Source organism: Hylobates moloch, unplaced genomic scaffold, assembly GCF_009828535.3.
Source record: "Hylobates moloch isolate HMO894 unplaced genomic scaffold, HMol_V3 SCAFFOLD_1, whole genome shotgun sequence".
Lineage (NCBI taxonomy): Eukaryota > Metazoa > Chordata > Mammalia > Primates > Hylobatidae > Hylobates > Hylobates moloch.
Window position 1 is genome coordinate 121,608,984 of NW_026652276.1, and position 12,165 is coordinate 121,621,148.

The window sequence follows — 12,165 nt, forward strand, 5'->3', positions numbered from 1 at the left end:
AAGGTGGGAATGGTTCATGGATACCAAAAAAAAAAAAAAATAGAAGAATGAATAATACCTACTATTTGATAGCAGGACAGGGAGACTATAGTCAATAATAATTTAACTGTACATTTTAAAATAACTAAAAGTATAATTGGATTGTTTATACCACAAAGAATAAATGCTTGAGGGTATGGATACCCCATTATTCATGATGTGCCTATTTCACATTGCATGCCTGTATTAAAACATCCCACGTATCCCGTAAATATATACCCCTACTCTGTACCCACAAAAATTAAAAATAAAAATTTTTTAAATCTTGTCAACAGTGTATTAGGACATTGTGTTTTTGCAATTTCCTTAGCATCAAGTGCCATCTTTAAAAAAACAAAAAAACAAAAAAAACTTACTGATAGGTTTTTAGATCCTGGTAATTCATTCATGTTTCTTTTTCGTTTTTTTTTTTTTTTTTTTTTGCTCCGTTGCCCAGCCTGGAGTGCAGGGGCACAGTCTTGGCTCACCGCAACCTCCGCCCCCTGGGTTCAAGCGATTCTTCTTCCTCAGCCTCCCAAGTAGCTGGGATTTTGGGTGCCCGCCACCACACCCGGCTAATTTTTGTATTTTTAGTAGAGACGAGGTTTTGCCATGTTGGCCAGGCTGGTCTCAAACTCCTGACCTCAGGTGATCCACCCACTTCAGCCTCCCAAAGTGCTGGGATTACAGGCATGAGCCACTGTGCCCAGTTGGTAATTCATTCTTAAGTAAACTGGCCATATATGAATTGGCCATTTGAGTTCTTTCACAAAATATAAAATTATTTCTCCCCTTATAGCAGCTATTGTTGAATAAGATGCCAAGAAGGACAGCCAGCAATACTCAGTGCACAGATGCACTGGCAGGATTACCGGGTCCATCTCCACCTCACTAACGCCTTCTAGAGGTCACCATGAGCGTGGTAGGAAGCAATTTAGAATCAGAAGCACAGGGGTTCAAATCCCAGCTCTGGGACTTTCTAAATGTGCTCTTTTTCCAACCTTTTGAAGCCTGTATTATATTATACGAAAAACCTTATCCTCTTCACCCAATTTTTCAAGGATTAAAAAATCCTCTCATGGCATATTGCTGCACCACAGTCTGTGGTGCATTATGGATGTCCAGTAATGTGTGTGGACCCTAAAGCTGCTCTGAGGACCAGATTCTCCCCATGGAGTAAACAGGCCACAGGTCGTTAAGGGAACCAGATGCTCGTGAACAACAGACCATTCATATGGATTAGCGGGTTTCTGCAAGGAAGAAGAGGGTTTGGTCATCTCATTATTTGTTTCATGTGTCAGAATTGAATCACAATGGCGCATTCATTGACCTAAAATTAAATTACTTGTCATATTTTTTATTCAACCATTTCCTCCTTTCCTTGGTAAATATAATTTTTTCTCATTCTAATGAAGCTCCTTGGAAACATCAAATCACTGCTTTATTTTAATCAGAGTAATTAACCAGTGATGGATGAGGCACAGGTAGCATGTGGATTTGGTGGGGGAGTCTTCAGTAAGCAAAGGATGGTGCCAGGGCGGCTTTACATTGGTCCTTGGAAGAATGGTGAAGTTGTGCCCACACCCCAAAATGTGTAAGATCAGCTGTGACCCCTGGTGGAGCAAGAAAGCAAGACTGTGAAAAATATAAATTGTCATATCATTTTCTCAGAATCAAAAGACAACTCTAACTCCATAATTACCTTGTGTGTATCTATTCTCTTAGAAGTCAAGGAAAACCCTATCTATAGAATATATCTCATCATCAGTTTATCCTCATAAAATAGATACTTTCAAATCAGCCCCACTTCCAATTTTGAAATGGATCTTACTCCTTTTCAGAGAAAGTCCGAGTTCATTGTGCACCTTCACCTTTCTTTATGTAGGTGTTGGTCACACCAATGGACGCGCCAGGCCCAGGCTGTGGGTGCATCCTGGGCTCTCTGTCTGTCACTTCTCCTGAGCCCTAGAGGAACACTGCACCCAGCTGCAGCTTTTCATATACCCTCAGGGCACGGCTCAGAGGGAAACTTGACTCTGGCTGCTTCAGTGTATCTGGCCTAAGACCAGAGCTCCTGCTTTGGCGATCAGTCATCTACACACCAAGGTCCCTGAGATCTTGCCATTTTTCTCGGGTACTCCCCAGAGAGCAGGACTCAGAGGCCCAACCTCAGGAGACATTTCTGTCTATGCCTGTCTCTCTCTGTTCTGTCTCTCTTTCTATTTCTGTGTCTGTCTTCCTCTGCCTGTCTCTGTCTCTCCTGTCTTTGTCTCTCTATCTCTGTCTCTGTCTCACACACACTCCTCACATCTGCCACTTCTTTCCATAACCCATGGGGTACAGAGGAATATATTTTTCTTTTTCCCTCACAATCCTCCCCACAGGTAGTGAAGATTGTGTGTGTGTTTCTATTTTTCTCATGCCATCTTAATTACTTGACTGATTTGCTTTGGGAAATCAAAGCCAGCCGGGCTCAGGAGTTTTGTTGTTGATTGTTTGCTGTTTTGCTTTGCCACTGTCATGTCCTTTCTTGGTGCAGTAGAGATCTAGCTATTGCTGGAATGAAGAAAAGGGAAAGGGGAGAGGGAGAAGGGGAAAAATAGCAGGGAGCAAAAAAGAATTTGACCAATTTCTGAGAAACGTGTAAAAATACTGTCTTCCCACACCATGAAATGCCTGCATTCCAACAGCAGCTTTGTGGGTAAGAGTGATGGTGATTCGGTCACGTGGCCGGCAGAGCAGCCAGCGAAGGGCTGGGCCGTCCTGCAGGAACAAGATGTTCCGATGAAGTGTGGGCGAGTGTGCCTGGCTGTGGGGAGGAGCCGCCACGCCTGCAAACAGGGGTGCCACGAGACACTTAGTGGAAAAAGCATTTCTGATGACAGCGTCCATTCCTGGGCACTTTCAGATGTTTTATAAAATTTTCCAATGTTTATTGCAACTGTCAAGTATATTATGTTTTCTTCATTTTACAGCAGAGGAAACTAAGGTATCAAAAGACTAAGAAACTTCCCCCAAAGTGTCCCCCTAACTCTTGAGTTTCCTATGACAGTGACTGACCCAACCATCCATCCAACATCTCAAGCCAGAGGCCAGTTCATCCTGGACTTCCCGTCCTCGGCCACTTTCTCCCCCAACATCCAATCAGTGAAGCAATCCCTGTTGCCAGCCATCCACCATTTGCCTCCACCTGCTTCAACCACCTTGTTTTCCACCTGGGTTTTTACAGTGGCATATCCAGGTGGTTTCCTGCCCAGTCAACTCTCCAACCAGGCTTTAAAAACATTGTGGCCAGGCGCGATGGCTCACACCTGTAATCTCAGCACTTTGGGAGGCCGAGGAGAGTGGATCACTTGAGGTCAGGAGTTCGAGACCAGCTTGGCCAACATGGCAAAGCCAGTCTCTACTAAAAATACAAAAAAATTAGCCAGGCATGGTGACGCAGGCCTGTAATCTCAGCTACCTGGGGGACTGAGGCAGGAAAATTGCTTGAATGCAGGAGGCAGAGCCAAGATTTCACCATTGCACTCCAGCCTGGGTGACAGGGCCAGACTCTGTCTCAAAATATATATATATATATATATATATATATATACACACACACACACATATATATGTGTGTGTGTGTGTATGTGTGTATATTTGGGCTTCTCTTTTGCCTAGTGGGGACACCCCACTTTCAAAGAAGTCCCATTCACCTCCATTCTCAGGAAGAATCATGACGATTTTCTCTCTAGACAGTTTGTTACAGCATTAGGCACACGTCTGAAATTCCCATTTTCTCACCATCAGACTGAAGCATGGTTTTCAGAAATCTAAAATAATTTAAAGTTTATGAAGCCAGGATGGTTTTGATCTAGATATATGGCCTTAGCAACCAAAAATATTTTTTCTTTTAAAAGTAATCTATTTTATTTTACCTGAAACTTGGAAGACACACACACAGTCTGATCCATTTAATTCTTTAATGAGAATTAAAATGTCAGTCCATTAAATGTCAGTTTCAACTTTCCACATGGTCATTCCAAAACTATGCCAAGTATCTTTTTGTTATGTATTTTCTGAGCCACAATCCGGGGCAGAGACTGAAGCTGGCGGGCAGGACATGGTGTGGGTGAAATATAGCGTGGAGCTCCAGGGTCACATCTGGGGTCCTCCACTGGCTCTGACCGGTGCTGTCTGAACTCTTGAGACACCGTGAACCCCAGAGGCAGCAAACTCCCAGGAGGAACAAAGGTTAAAGTATATAACAGGAGGCAGGACATTTGCCTTCGTTTTTGGAAATATTTTTTAAAGTAAGAAATAAGGGCCAGGCGCAGTGGCTCATGCCTGTAATCCCAGCACTTTGGGAGGCTGAGGCGGGCGGATCAAGAGGCCAGGAGATTGAGACCATCCTGGCTAACATGGTGAATCCTCGTCTCCACTAAAAATACAAAAAATTAGCCAGGCATGGTGGCGGGCACTTGTAGTCCCAGCTACTCGGGAGGCTGAGGCAAGAGCATGGCGTGAACCCGGGAGGCGGAGCTTGCAGTGAGCCGAGATTGCGCCGCTGCACTCCAGCCTGGGAAACAGCGAGACTCCGTCTCAAAAAATAATAATAATAATTAATTAATTAAGAAATAAGGAGCTCTCATTGAGCAGAAAGTGTTGGCTGTCTCCTGACTCTTCTGATGTCACTTCTGCTCCATCCTCGCCTGCTCTGCCCTTTGACCTCTGAGGCTACAACTCCCCCATCTCCATCCATCTCATTCATCAGGCACTTCGGGCATCCTGAGCAGGGCATCATGCTGGTTGTTTGGCATCATTTTCTCCTCCTTTAGCTCCACTAGGTAGATACTGTTCACTCTTCCCACGTGAGATTCACTATCTTGCCACGGACAGCAAGCGCTAGAGCTGGGATGGGAGGCCAGGGCCTGTACACGTCCTTTTCTAAGCCATGCTGCTTTAAGGACCTGATCCCGCTGGAGCTCCTGAACGCTCAGACTTTCAGCACATCAAGAACTGGGATGACTTTCAGCACATCAAGAACTGGGATACATCTTCATGATGAGATAGTTTAATACCTTAATCTCCCTATGGGGAAATGAAAGTTCTGAGAAGATGGGCTACCTTCAAATTGAACAAATTCAGGCTTGCAATCAGAGGCCTGATTTGAATCCCTATTTTGCCAGTTTTTCACACTTTGGGTAAATCTGGTACTTCCCACCATACCCTGGAAATCAGATACTAGTATATCATTCATAGGAATCAACCGAAATCATTCTTACAACAAGCAGTCTTTACTGTCTATTTCCTGGTAAGTAAGCACTGAGGTAGGACTAAGTTTAGGGTCTGTTCTTCGACATAACTCTTGCCCTGATGAGTCCTATGTCTTGTGAGGTAGGTACTTGGAAAACAAATGTCAAAAATATACCATTAAAATTGTGCTGAGATACGCAAAACTCCTGGCACATAGTTGATTTCTCCATAAATGATCTCCTTACTGGCTTAAATTTTGACTGTTTAGAAACAGAATCATGGGCTGGGTGAGGTGGCTCACGCCTATAATCCCAGCACCATGGGAGGCTGAGGTGGGAGGATCACTTGAGGCCAGGAGTTCAAGACAAATCTGGTCAATATGGCAAAACCCCGTCTCTACTAAAAAATACAAAAAGTAGCTGTGCGTAGTGGCGAGTACCTGTAGTCCCAGCTACTGGGGAGGCTGAGGCAGGAGAATCGCATGAACCCAGGAGGCGGAGGTTTCGGTGAGCTGAGATCATGCTGCCGCACTCCAGCCTGGGTGACAGAGTGAGACCCTGTCTCAAAAACAAAAACAAAATCGTGAAAAACAGAAATATAGAGAAGATTGTTCTAGATTAAAGAGACATGACAATCAAAGGCAATGTAAGATCCTTGACTGGATTTTGTATTTTAAAAATCTGTAAGAAGGCCAGGCACAGTGGCCTGTAATCCCAGCACTTTGGGAAGCTGAGGCAGGAAGATCACCTAAGGTCAGGAGTTTGAGACCAGCAAGGCCAACATGGTGAAACCCCTTCTCTACTAAAAATACAAAAATTAGCTGAGTGTGGTGGCACATGCCTATAATCCCAGCTACTCGGAAGGCTGAGGCATGAGAATTGCTTGAATCTGGGAGGCAGAGATTGCAGTGAGCTGAGACTGCCACTGCACTCCAGCCTAGGCGACAGAGGCAGACTCAAAAAAAAAAAAGAAATCTGTAAGATATATTTTGGGGACAAAGGAAAACATTTGAATCAATAGTAAGTTTCTTATTAAGCATAATAATGGCTCCGTATCATAATAATGTCTCTGTATCATATAGCAGAATGTTCTTGGCGAAGCATTTACTGGTGAAGTGTTATGATGTCTGTCACTGTTTTTAAATGGTTCAAAAATATGCATGTATATATGGGCAAATGCTTCAGGACATTGGTCGGGGCAAAGATTTTTTGGGTAAGACCTCAGAAGCACAGGCAACAAAAGTGAAAGTAGACAAATGAAGTTATATCAAGCCAAAAGCTTCTGCACAGCAAAGGAAACATCAACAAAGTGAAAAGACAACTTATGGAATTGGAAAAAATATTTGCTGACTTCTCATCTGACAAGGGATTAATAACCAGAATATATAAGGAGCACAAACAACTCAAATGGCAGAAAAAAAATAAGTAAAATTAAAAAAAAATCTGATTGAAAAATGAGCAAATGATCTGAATAGACATTTCTCAAAAGAAGGCATACAAGTGGCAAACACACATATGAAAAAACGCTTCATATCACTAATCATCAGGGAAACACAAATCAAAACCATGGTGAGATATCTGCCCAGCCCTGTTAAAATGGCTGTTATCCGCCTGGCACAGTGGCTCATGCCTGTAATCCCAGCACTTTGGGAGGCTGAGGTGGGCGAATCACCTGAAGTCAGGAGTTTGAGACCAGCCTGGCAAACATGGTGAAACCCCATCTCCACTAAAAATACAAAAATTAGCCAGGCGTGGTGGTGGGTGCCTGTAATCCCAGATACTTGGAAGTCTGAGGCAGAAGAATCACTTGAAGCTGGGAGGCGGAGGTTGGAGTGAGCCAAGACCGTGCCATTGCACTCCAGTCTGGGTGAAAGAGTGAGACTCTGTATCAAAAAAAAAAAAGTCTCTGTTATGAAAAAGACAAAAGATAATAGATACTGGCAAGGATGCAGAGAAGGAAGGACACTAGTACACTGTTGGTGGGAATGTACAATCTTACAACCACTATGGAAAACAGTATGAAGGTTGCTCCTAAAACTAAAAATAGAACTACCATATGATCCAGCAATCCTAGCTAGGTATGTATTCAAAAGAAAGGAAATTAGAATATCAAAGGTGTATCTGTACTCCCATGTTTACTGTCACACTGTTCACAACAGCCAAGATAGAGAATCAACCTAAATGTCCATCCACAGATGAATGGATAAAGAAAATGGTATGTAAACAGAAGGGAATATTATTCAGCCATTATAAAGAATTAAATTCTGTCATTTGTGGCAGCAGGGATGGAACTGGAGGTCATTATGTTAAATGAAATAAATCAGGCACGAAAAGACAAGTATCACATGTTCTCACTCATATGTGGGAGCTAAAAAAAATGGATCTCGGCCAGGTGTGGTGGCTCACGCCTGTAATCCCAGCACTTTGGGAGGCCAAGGTGGGCAGATCACTTGAGGTCAGGAGTTTGAGACCAGCCTGGCCAACATGGTGAAACCCTGTCACTACTAAAAATAATAAAATTAGCTGGGCATGGTGATGGGCACCTGTAATCCCAGCTACTCAGGAGGCTGAGACAGGAGAATTGCTTGAACATGAGAGGGGCAGAGGTTGCAGTGAGACGAAATCACGCCACTGCACTCCAGCCTGGGGGACATGCAAGACTCCGTCTCAAAAAAAAAAAAAGTGAATCTCATGGGGATAGAGAGTGGAGTGGGGGTTACCAGAGGCTAGAAAGGGTAGTGGGAGGGGGAAGATGAAGAGAGCTCAGTTCATGAGTACAAAAATATAGTAGAAGAAGGAATAAGTTCTAGTGTTTGGTCACACAGTAGGGTGACTGTAGTTAGCAATAATTTATAATATGTATCAAAATAGCTACAGTGTGGATCTGAAATGCTCCCAACACAAAGAAAATATAAATGTTTGAGGTGAAGAATATCCTAATTAGCATGATTTGATTATTACACATTGTATATACATGTGGCAAAATATTACATGTAGCTCAAAAATATGTACAATTATTATCTATCAGTAAAGATATGTTTAAATATATATGACAGGGAGACAAAGAGAAAGAGATTGAGAGAGAGAGCACAAATGTTGAAAAACATTAACATTTGGTGAATCAGGTGATGTTTACATAGGTACTCAATGTATTAGCCTCTCAATGTTTTTATAAGCTTTGAAGAAAGAAATGAGAAAAAATAAATGTTAAATCAAATCCTTTCTAGGAAAAGAAATGAAGTAGAGTCCTGTAGTTCCAATCAATTTGTTTATTTTGGTTCTCACTATTGAGTATGGCTGAAGTGGCTCCTCTCACACAGAGGTGGTGGAGGAGTGGCCGGCTGGCACCTCTGTGGCTTGATAAGACAGAGCAGGGGTGGAGGATTCCTTCTCCTTCCCCGTGGGAAAGGGGTGTGCATGGCTTCCATTTCCCACTGTGTCAGGAGTTGGTTCCTTCTGGTGAGTTCTTGGTCTCGCCGACTTCAAGAATAAAGCTGCAGACCTTCATGGTGAGTGTTACAGCTCTTAAAGGTGACATGCACCCAGAGAGTGAGCAGCAGCAAGCTTTATTGTGAAGAGCGAAAGAACAAAGCTTCCACAGCGTGGAAGGGGACCCCAGTGGGCTGCTGCTTGCTGGCTGAGGTGGCCAGCTTTTATTCCCTTATTTGTCCCTGCCCACGTCCTGCTGATTGGTCCATTTTACAGAGTGCTGATTGGTTCATTTTACAGAGTGCTGATTGGTGCATTTACAGTCCTTTAGCTAGACACAGAATGCTGATTGCTGCATTTTTACAGAGTGCTGATTGGTGCATTTACAATCCTTTAGCTAGACACAGAGCACTGATTGGTGTGTTTTTACAGAGTGCTGATTGATGTATTTACAATTCTCTAGCTAGACACAGAGCACTGATTGGTGCGTTTTTACAGAGTGCTGATTGATGTATTTACAATTCTCTAGCTAGACACAGAGCACTGATTGGTGCGTTTACAATCCTCTAGCTGGACAGAAAAGTTCTCCAAGTTCCCACTTGAACCAGGAAGTCCAGCTGGCTTCATCTCCCACCACCAGGACCTCAGGTTATCCCCACTGTTCCCAGCCTGTCATATAAGTTCCTGGAGGAAAGTGCACCTAATTTTCTTGCCAGTTCTGCTTGTACGTTTCCCCAGTAAATCTGGGTTGGTATCTACAGCAAGAGAGTCTGGGGTTGCCGGGGCCCATCAGCCACACCACCTCACAAGCAGAGCCTCCTCCAGGGAGGACATTTCTTGTTTGAGGGAGAGGGCAGCCTTCTGTGACCTAGAGATCCCTAGAGGTTCTTGGTAGGCACACAAGAATTTACCCTGTCTTCATCATCATCCTCCCCAGGACCACACGTTCTCTCTTTCAGTTATCACTCTGTGTTTTCCTAATCATCTTTGGCTTGTTCTAAGCTCTTCTTTGGCTTGCTCTAGCTCCTTGTGGTATAGCCCACCACAAGAACCACATCTTTGAAGGCCACCTCCTGTCGTGTCTCTAATTTATCTTTCAATCTGGAAAATCTGTGCCTCCTCCGAGATGAGGTTTCTGCAATGAAGCTGTGCAATATATTTATGCAACATTGACTGCTTTATGTACCATGCTGCCCCAAGGCACAGTAATCAATTCCAAGAAAATGAGCTTAAATACCTGGTTCCAAAATGGAAACTGAAATTCAACAGAACAGCCAGCCCTGCTTGATGGGATTCTTTCACATCACGATTACTACTACTTTATCTCAAAAGCTTAAAATACTACTTGCCATAATTATTTCCAACATTTAGGTGGTGAACATATTTCACCAGGAAACTCTAAAATGACACTCACCCCTCAACAAAACCTTGTGCAAATCTAAGACGGACATTCCTTTTGATTCAGTAATTATGCCTGCTTAAACATATCCTGAAGAGGCCGGGTGCGGTGGCTCACGCCTGTAATCCCAGCACTTTGGGAGGCTGAGGCAGGTGGATCACGAGGGCAAGGGATCGAGACCATCCTGGCCAACATGGCGAAACTCCATCTCTACTAAAAATACAAAAAATTAGCTGGGCGTGGTGGCTCGTGCCTGTAGTCCAGGCTACTCGGGATGCTGAGACAGGAGAATTGCTTGAACTCAGGAGGCAGAGGTTGCAGTGAGCCAGGATCGCACCACTGCATCCAGCCTGGTGACAAGCAAGACTCCATCTAAAATAATAATAATAATAATAAAAACACATCCGAGGCCAGGCGCGGTGGCTCCCCCCTGTAATCCCAGCACTTTGGGAGGCAGAGGCGGGAGAATCACGATGTCAGGAGTTCGAGACCATCCTGGCTAACACAGTGAAACACCGTCTCTACTAAAATACAAAAAATTAGCCGGGCGAGGTGGGGGGCGCCTGTAGTCCCAGCTACTCCGGAGGCTGAGGCAGGAGATTGGCGTGAACCCCGCGGGGCAGAGCCTGCAGTGAGCCGAGATCGCGCCACTGCACTCCAGCCTGGGCGACAGCAAGACTCCGTCTCAAAAAAAAAAAAAAAAAAAAAGAAACACATCCTAAAGAAATAATCATAGACCCAGTTTGACTTCTTTGCCATTGGGTAGAATCGGGCAGACTGTAATCAGAGACGCCACTGTCTCCTATGTTAGAGGTGAGCGCACCCCCAAGTGGATATCCCCCGCTAGGATTTGAATCTTGAACGGCAGTACAAAGAAATGGAAATGATTGCGGTTTCATTCCAAGAAACAGTGCTGTGCCCTTGGGTCCTGCCCATCAAGCCCAGTATCAACCTCATGTTAATTATAAGAGACTCCTTGGTTCCGTGAGCCCCCAGGGTTGGTATAAGCCCCATTTCACTGAATATAGACAAGGTTGGTGCTTTTGTTCACAACCAAGGAAATACGCAACAAATATAATAAAGAAGCCCATTCGTCAATAGTATTAGGTAAACTTTCCTATCCCTTTCAATAATTCCATTAGCCAGCATTCCAATTGCAGATTCATCTGAGTTGTTGTAAGCAATTAAACCGGATTATCCCTATATATGTTTCTGTAAATCTAATGTTCTGTCACTGTCTTAAAGTGAGAGTAGCCATAGCTAATAATGTCCCTGGTACCCTTCCAGCCACCTGCTGCAATGGTTTTGCAGACCCCCACACCAAAGAACAAAACTGCAAACCCAGATTTGCCTTACCTAAAGAACAGCTCTAGCTCCAGAATACCTCCCTGACCACCAAGCCCACTCTCCAGTGGGCTACTTACCCTACCAAAGCCATGAACCACCTTGCATGTTACACCGTCTAATTAATGTTAGGTCCACAAGCCAGGGATCTTTCTAGCTGTCACCCTAGACAGCCATTGGGATTCCCAGTCCGCAACACAGCACCTGACCTCAACAGGTATTCATCAATATTTATGAAATAGGCAAGCAAAAAAGCAAATTAGTATGCAGCACCTACAAACAAAGAAAAAAAACTAGTGGCATAATTGAAATAGGTTATAGCCCATGAGCATTAAAAGGATAGTAAAAGAATATTACGAACGACTCTATACCCACGAACTTGATAACTTAGATGGATCAATTTCTTGAAAGATACAATCTATCAAACTCATTAAAAATAGATAATCCAAAGAGACCTATATTAAATAAATTGAATGCATAATTAATAACCTCCAAAAGAGAAATCGCTCAGCCCAGATGGTTGATTGGTAAATTTCACTAAACACTTAAGAAAAAAATTATGCCGATTCCTTACAATGTGTTCCAGGAAATAGAAGCAGAGGTAATGCTTCCTAACACGTTCCATGAGGCCAGCATTACCTTCATATTAAAACCAGACAAAAGCATTACAAGAAAGGAAAACTACACACCAATATCTCCCGTAAACATTGATGCAAAAATCCTCCTCAAAATATTAAC